This window comes from Carassius auratus, chromosome 27, assembly GCF_003368295.1.
Source record: "Carassius auratus strain Wakin chromosome 27, ASM336829v1, whole genome shotgun sequence".
Classification (NCBI taxonomy): Eukaryota; Metazoa; Chordata; class Actinopteri; order Cypriniformes; family Cyprinidae; genus Carassius; species Carassius auratus.
Genome location: NC_039269.1, coordinates 3,696,447 through 3,705,856, shown reverse-complemented (window position 1 = coordinate 3,705,856; position 9,410 = coordinate 3,696,447).

Genomic DNA, 9,410 nt, shown 5'->3' with positions numbered 1-9,410 from the left:
TGAATTATTATTATTTTTATTTATTTTTTTGTTTCCACACTGAAGGTGTAGGATTGACTTTACAAAGAAACAGCAACACACTGAATTCTTTTTTTTTTTCCACTTCAAAAAACAAACAAAAAACAAGAGTGTCACAAGTCATTAAAAAATGTTAGCCAGCTTATAAGTGACAAGTGACATATTAAAATCACCAAAATCATCAACAACAATATAAAAAATGGAGAGAGATAAATGTTTGAGTTTGCAGAGCATAAAAAGAAACTTAAGATATTTTAGAATCAGAACAGAACAAATGTTGTTGTTGTTTTTTAATGGTTCTTTATTTAATTTAAATGTGATTCGCAGTAAGATGGTAATGGTTCTTTTAAGAATTATTCACTAAAAGCTTCTTTAGGGAACCCAAAATGGTCCTTCTATGGCATCACTGATGCTGGTTCTATCAAAGGGCCTGAAACTATTTTACACCTGCCCTGGGTCATCAAGTCAACCTTTTTGTTTAGCCATGCACTTGGATTGGCAATTAGTACTGTAGATCAAGATTGAGGAACAGTCCTTTGGCTGTTAACAAAGACCCATGATTCAAAAAGTTTTACAAGAGTAACCACAGAGAAACCACAAACTAACCACACAGCAGCTTCTAAGAAACCACTGACAAGCTATTAAAACCTGAAATGAAATCTTTCCCAACTGGCCCTTGTTTCTAACGTCTCTCTGTGCTCAGAGCCGAGGGTTTTTGTGGGTAGAGGAATGCAACTCACATCTCTGCCATAGCCAGCCAAGAAGGTAATGCACTCACATGTTGGCACATGTTAAGGGAAGCGCACCTTGTCTCTTATTAATAAAGCTTGGCCTCCTCTCTCAAAACTGGCAGCTTGGTCTTGGTCTTCATGAATCACGCTACACACATCGCAACCATCCTGCACACACCCTTAATACATAAACCAAACGAACCAATAATATTCAAATAAATAAACATAAGGCTATGGTGAGAAATATATATGAACTTACAATGCACAAAAGTAATATTACTAGAATGAGCACGTACCCCCTTTGAGTGGCGCACTGAATCCAATCGTGTTCAGTTGCTGGGAAATCGAGGCCACGTTTGTGCCGACCCTGCTCCAGCACAGATTCCAGTGTGATATTGCAGAATAATTAGTCCTTCCATCTCATACTTCAGGCATTCTTTTTTTTTCCATCGATCGGGAAAGGGTTATGCAATGTGTTCCTCCAGAGGCCCATGCTACCTGAGAGAAAGTTCACACCAGCACAGCCGTAGCAGGAGACTGTGGGAAAGTGAACAGTTCCACAAGCTTGCAATGTTAACGAAACAGTTAAAAGCTTAGTTTGCTTCTAATGAACCAATGGAACAGATGGAACATGTGTTTCGGAGATGATAAATTAGGTTAGACTTTTCTGGTCGGCAAAAAAGAATGAACTGTAAAATGTTGTACTGTATTGTTGCATTGCGTTTGTCCGCAAAAACCTTGTAAAAATGAAAAGCTGCTATTAATCAAGATGTGTAAAATCTTGAAAGAGTGAGAGTGAGAGAGAGAGAGAGAGAGAGAATAGTTAAAGTACAAAAAGTTTTAGTTCACCAAGTTTTAGTGGTTTTCTACTGGATTTCCGCAATTCTGATTTGGCTTTGTAAAAAACGATTCTTAAAGGGATAGTTCACCCCAAAATGACAATTTGATGTTTGCCTTCTTACCCCCAGGGCATACAAGTTCTAGGTGACTTTGTTTCTTCAGTAGAACACAAACCAAGATTTTTAACTCAAACCGTTGCTGTCTATCAGTCTTATAGTTAGGGCGGGGCAAAAAAAAAATATATTTTTTTTTTGACAAATAGTTTTTTTTAAATGACATCGATTCAGTATCGATGTAGATTCTCAAAAGCTGCAAATCGATCTTTTCCGGCACACATTTAAACCATGATTTGATTAACGTAGTCTTCTCCACTAGATGTAACCCTTATTTACCTTGTGCGATGTTAAAACAGAAAGCCTGTCATTCATTCAGCGCTTATTATGGCAGAGATACTGTCGATGAGAACCAAGAACAAAACCATACACGTAATTCGCAATGCTCAGGTGGAATGCTATAGTAATACTATAAATCTGCGGAAGTATTTGATATCAAGCATAAGGCACCATGATTGCTGCAATCAATGAATGAATGGCGGATGGCATGCCACACTGTTTTGTTTACTAACGTACACACATACTAAAGCGCGGACAATGCTTGCATTTTTTCAGCCTCTGTCGTCTCACTTTGTTGATATGAATACACGAATATCATCTCCAGCTGCTCTAAGAGTCAATTCATTAGCATTTTACAGTCCATTTGAGAAAACTACTGTCATACCACATACACAGCAGCTGTAAGTACCTCACGGCAACCCATCAAAATAAAAGTTTAGTTTTACATTAAGAAACATCAAAATATATCATTATTTAGCAGTCTTAAGACTCGGTGCTTCTACTAATAATACATATAAAATAAATCTTTAGTTTTAAATGAATAATCAAACGTTTTCTTTTTTTCTTTTAACTGTAAACCTCTGTTGTGCAGCACTTTGTTTGCCAAAAATAAAAGGGTTTACTTTTGATTTGATTAGGATAAATTAATCACAGCTAAAACATACAATAAAAAAGTCTCTGATCCGCTACAAAGCAAGAAGAAGAAGATGACATCTCACACGCCTGGCCTTCAGCTCATCTGCATTGTTTGGTCTCTTGTTTCTCATTTTCCTCTTGACAAAACCCATCAGGTCTTCAGGGTTTGTTGTCAAGTCAAGAACATCAACACCATGTTAATTTAACCAACTTTTGGTGCTTCTGGCAGTGTGGGCAGGTGCCAAATCCTGCTGGAAAATGAAATCAGTATCTTCGAAAAGCTGGTCAGCAGAAGGAAGCGTGAAGTGCTCCAAAATGTCTTGGTAAATGGGTGCAGTGACTTTGGTTTTTTCAAAAAACACAATGGACCAACACCAACAGATGACATTGCACCCTAAATCATCACAGACTGTGGAAACTCAGCACTGGACTTCAGGCAGCTTGGGCTATGAGCTTCTCCACCCTTCCTCCAGACTCTAGAATCTTGGTTTCCAAATTAAATACAAAACTTGCTCTCTTCTGAAAAGAGGACTTCGGACCACTGGGCAACAGTCTTGTTCTTCTTCTCCTTAGTCCAGGTAAGATGCCTCTGATGTTGTCTGTGGTTCAGCAAATTCCTTGGCATTTCAGTGTGTGGTGACTCTTGATGCCTTGACCCCAGGGGCGGATTTAGACATTTTGGGGCCCAAGGCAAACACAGACATGGGGCCCTCTACATCTCTTGTTTCCCTCCTTTTGTCAATCCTTATTTAAAAAAAAAAGCCCTACTTGTTACTTCTCTTCAGCAGTCTTCACACAGCAATGATGTATAAACATCTGCCGTGTTTCCACTGTCGAGCTAGGACCGGGCTATAGTGCGTGCCAGGGCCAGTCGCGTTTCCACTGTCACTTCCGGGGCTTGATCGTGCCTCGCCGGGGCTTCCTCGGGGCCAACGGCCAGGGTTTTTTGACCCGACGAAAACCTTGAGCCAAAGCGGGCCAGCTGGGGCTAGAGGAGGGGTTATAAACAAAGGCGGAGTTTCTCCGTGTCTAGAGAGCGTCAGCGCGGATCATTTCAGAAAGATAACAGCTTTAACACCAGCATTAACGACGTTTTAAAATAAGTTGAGCTCAAAACTCACTCTTAGTTCGCAGCAAGTGTTTGCTTGATCCGATGTGGATTATAATCACTAAACAAGGCAGAAATATTTATAAGCGATGTAAAAGACTATGCACGCTAAACATTAACGTTACACAGTAAACATGTTAAATATGACTGTCACGGTAGGAAATCCAGTGTTTCCTCCGTGTCATGTTTTGTTATTGTTTTGGTACTTACGTTGTCTCATGTGCTCGTTTAGTTGATTGTCATCACCTGGGTGTTGATTGTCTCGCTCCAGCTGATCGTCATCATACCTCTGCTACTTATACTCACCTCGCTCTCTCTCTGTTGTCAGATCCTCTCTTATGTCTCCATGCACTAGCTGGATTACCGTCCTCCGTGTTTGTGTGCTGGTTTGGATTCGTGTTGTCGTCCGCGTGTCAGTGTTCCGGTCTGTTCCTGGTTCCAACCATTGACCACCTTCACCTGCACCGCTGACTTCACCATCCCGCTCTTCTCACGCCACCGTAGACCTTCCTTGCCATTGCCAACACTCTGGACACTCTTTATCAATAAACAACATCTGATTGCCTGCAATTGCTTCCTCCTCTTTTATCTGTCGTTACAATGACCGCTTGGAGAAATCAGACGTCAGCTTCTTATTCTCTATCACAATCGTGTATTAAGTAACTTATATTATCTGTCACAAGCCTCGTCTCGAGAGTTTATCTCACGTTGCCTATCATAAAAGAATATAGCCTAATAATGTTTTTTGTTCGGGAGCTTTTATAAAAATAGAGATATTATCATTCATTCTAAATGTGACGGCTATACTGTGGCTAATAAACAGAGACAGACTCGACTGAATAAGCAGGCTATTGTCATAAGCGTTAAAAATAAATAAATAAAATAGAAATAAGTGTATTTATGTGTGATTAATTTTGAGTCCTGATAAATTAAATCAATTCTATAGTTAAAACATCGATGATTTTGAATTTGAATATATAACAAAGCATGCAAACAAACGGCCTCTTTTAAGCCCTGGCTCGCACTGGGCCGACAGTGGAAATGCGGCTAGTGACTGCTAGTACTCATTACTCATCAATTTTCCTAAAAACTTTTTGCTTTCCTCCGGTTTCTTCCTTTCTTCAGCACCGCTTGGGTAGCTTCGCTTCATTTTTACTGTCAACACTCTCTCTCTGTACACAATGTCTATCACTGTCAATCACTTCTTCTTCGTCAGTTTTTTGGCGCATTACAGCCTTGTCACTTTCGCAGATGCGCAGTAAGTGAAATAATGGAATAGTCCAATGTAGTGAGGTGGGGGGGGGCCCTCCTGTCTGCGACACTAATGATTTAATGCCATTTTTCGCAAATGGAGTTTTAGAAATATATATTTTGCACGAAGTAAAAAAAAATAAAAATCTTTAAGCAAGTTAATGGGGCATTTTGGGGGCCCCTAGGTAGCTCGGGGCCCAAGGCAATTGCCGACCTTTGCCTAATGGTAAAGTCCGCCCCTGCTTGACCCTAGCCTCAGTCCATTCCTTGTGAAGTTCTCTCGGTTGGTTGTGCATATTTTTCTTCCACATTTTTTCCTTCCACTTAACTTTCTGTAAACATGCTTGGATTCAGCATTCTGTGAACAGCCAGCTTCTTTGGCAATGAATCCTTGTGAAGGGTGTCAATGATTGTCTCCTGGATAACTGTCAGATCAGCAGTCTTCCCTGTGATTGTGTAGCCTGGTGAACCAAACTGAGAGACCATTTTGAAGGCTCTGGAAACCTTTGCAAATGTTTTGAGTTGATTAGCTGATTAGCAATTTGTTGAGATATTGAACTGGTGGATTTTTGTTAAATGTGAGCCAAAATCATATAAATGAACTTTTCCATGACATTCTAATTTATTGAGATGCACCCGTAGTGTTTACATCATGAGTTTTGCAATTCAGTTATTCACTTAAAATCTTGCTATCTGCTGTATCTTTATTACATGCATTTGGCAGACGGTTTTATCCAAAGCAACATACATTGCACTGAAAGTATACATTCAGACTTTGGTTTTTATTTGGTTCTTTTAATGCCATCCTCTACTCTTTGAGCTACAGGAATGGTGCAGGAATATCTTATTTGCAGTGCAACTTATTAAATTTGCACCAACACAATAAGTCATATGACACTGAAGTAACAATGGCGTTCAGCCTCAGTTACATCAAAGGTGGCATGACCTGTAAATTAAAGAGTATCACTGAAACACAACTTATTTTTTGTTCTGTTCCTCGCACAATGATTTGCACAGATGATTTGGCATATAGACTAATGCTTGACCAATGTTCTGATGAATACTGGTGAGCAGGTCCAACCCAATCACTCACTATCACAGCTCTGAGGACCCAAATGAGACTGCCAAGCTCATGACAGCTGAAATTGAAGCTACGTCAAACATTTAATCAGCCTTGATCCAACCAGTTTTTGCCCCAAGTGTTCCTGGATAGACATGCCAAGTTGCCATTCCTTCATTCTCCCACAGTCAATGTTTACAAATCTGTCTGCATTGCACTTCAGCAGTCTGTTTTATAACCATGAGCATGAATGCTTTGTTTTACCTGGCCCAGGTATATCTGAAAGGTTCAGCGCTGCATCTTTCCATATGTAGCACTAACTGGAGCACTGGAAAGACTCCCTTACTGTGAGATTCGGCCTCTGTTCCAAAACCTAGTAAGCTGTCTACACAGACAGCTACCTTTTGAGGGAGCATCCTAACTCAGTTAGAACGCACTATATGGGCACAAACTTGCATTATAAAAATAACCTGCTGATGCAAAATGTATCATCTGTATAGATGTTTGTGTTGAATGTTAAATAAGATAAAAAAAACTGTTTTCTAATTAGCAGAAATTACACATTACTTTATGTAAATAATCCAAAATATTGTGTAATACATTCAATTTCTAACTAGACTGAAAGATTTAGAGTTTAACTTTTTTTGATTTGGCTGCTATTCTGGCTTGGCACTGTGCATTATCCATATACATGCAATTTGGCCAAAATGAAATATTTTAGAAGATAGGGTATTTGTACTGCATGACTGTGGCATCTGAGGAACTTCCACAATCCAAAATTACTTAGATTAATGTATTTGCATTGCACATAAATATTACACCTATTTTAACAAACTTATTGTTATGCATATTTACCAGTCATGCATAAATAAAACTGGTAAGAAACTTGACATATTTGCCCAAAATCATGGTTTAATTTTATGAAAAGAAGGAGAAGAAGAAAAAAATCATGGTTTATTATAATCTTTATACATATTTATTTAAATAATGATTTTCAAAATGCAATAAATAATATTGAATAATATTCATTTTGTTAAAATGTATTGGACGCAAAACATATTTGATTTATTGGGGATAATTATATAAACCTGGTTATTGCGTACTTAAATCTATTGCAAAAATTTTACCTGTTAAGTCATACACAAATCTTAAAGACTTAATATTCATCACATTAGGTTTATGTCAGGCAGTGGCCCTTTGAGAAAGGGACTAAACTGGTTCCACTGCACATGTAGCCATAAAAGATAAATAGTATGCAAAAGTATGCTGTATGCAACCGTTAATATTTCAAACAGCAGCACACTACATTGATTTTATATGACTCATTATGCTGCATGCTTAATCCAGTTATCATCTCAGAAGTTAATACTGTTATTTTGTGTTTTTTCAAAGCAATTTTGTGCAGAAATGTCCTAACTTTTGGCAGTCTGAACAAATAATGAGTCAAGAAGGAGATGTTAAACGGATGATATTGCTTCTAGTTCATTCGTCACAATGGATGAAAGGTTAAGTTGAGCGCATTTCGTTGTGATACAGTTTTCCCACACAGCTCTGCTTGTATGTTGCATAAAACAGTATTTATACATAAAATCTGCATGATGTTCAGAGTGCTCATACAGTATTCTTTAATATAGTCAGTATGTCTAGAAAATCTAAACTCTACACCTATTTCCCTCACCTGTATTCAGGAGCTATAAGCACATTTTTTTTATTACAAGGCGGCACCAGTGGAAGTCAAGGCCTTAATAAGAAAAGACGAAACCAAAGAACAATTTATAATTCTTTCCATAAGACTCAGATGCATATTAAACTAAAGATATAAATTGGTGTACAAAAGGACAACAGTTCAAATCCCAACCTAATGCTGAAGTATTTGTGTAATAAATGAAGCAAAACTGGAAAAAGTGGAGTAGGATTTATTTACAAATTACACTCTATTCACTAAGAATTACAAACAAACAGCAAATTAACATGAAATTATAATTATTTTTTTTATGTACTCCAATAATCCATATTTACAGAAGAGTCTAAGATCATGCATGGAAAAGGGTCTGATAGATTCTTCGATTCCAGTTCTAGTGAACACAGAGATGTTAAAGAGCTGACGTTTGCACAGTTAAGCACTAATGTGCATCACGCAGGACAGCTGCATCTGTCCCATTATTAAATGGGATCAAAACAGTTTCTGTTCCCAACAGGATCTTGCTGACACTGTTGTTTGCGCAGTCGTGACTGGACTCTTCAGTCAGACAGCTGAATCAGAATAATATTTCATAATTCCATAATAACTGCTGATTGGAATAGCTTCAGGTGGAATTTGTGTATGATTTCCTTCATCCCTGTTTCTGCCTGGAGTGTGCGCTGATCTGGAATTCCTCACACTTGGGAAAGAGGGGGAATTCCAACACAGTTATACTTCAAGGCTTTCCCCCCCCACACACACACACACACACTGTCTGCTGAGCTCACTTCCTGCTGTAGACTCAGAAAACGGGAAGTAGGTAAGTGTCAGCAGGCATAATGAAGGGGCAAAATCCAGGTGAGAGGCTGATTAATTGTCCCTTACAGTATAGAGGGAAGGAACTATCCATAAATCAAAATCATGTCATCATAAACCATTATCGCCACCATGTGGTGAATGCATGAAGAATAATTTCTAAACTAAAACAAAGTAAAAGAATGTTCATGAAAAGATCAATCAAAATGGTCCACAATGACACGAAGAATCATTCAAGTATAAAAATCCAGTTTGTTCTTACCAGTACCTTGCTTTTGGAGTTTGTGATGGATCTCTGAGATTCATCTGCCGATGGATTTAACTTTCTTCTCCCCTAAACTACTCTCTTCAAAAAGCGTACGACAAAAGTGAGAGCTGCAAAATAAGCAGGTGGTATGTAGAATTCACAAAGTTTTAATTTTTAGGGCAATAAATAGAGTCGTCATCATGATGGACCAGGTTCCAGAGTTTAGGAAACATGCTGATCAACATGTGACATGTTTTTCCCAAGATTTGCTTCAGACATTTAGGAAAAAGGAAGCAAGTGTAAAAAGAAAATGTAACAGTATGTTTCAGCCATTGATAGAATGGAATCAGGTGAACACCTTGGGAGGAGAAATGGGATGGAGACTTTCTGGAGCAGGAGAAAGGACTGCTGAGGTCGAACAGAAAACATCTAAACCGTAAACTACTGCGCCGTATGGTCCTTTGAGTGTTACAAGAATGTAGAGAAGGGGTGTCGAACTCAATTCCTGGAGGGCCGGAGCCCTGCAGACTTCAGATTCAACCCTAACTAAACACACCTGCTCCAACTAAACCAGTCCTTCAGCTGTTTCCTTATTTGAAAAGTACATGTGTGTTGGAGCAGGGTTTGAAC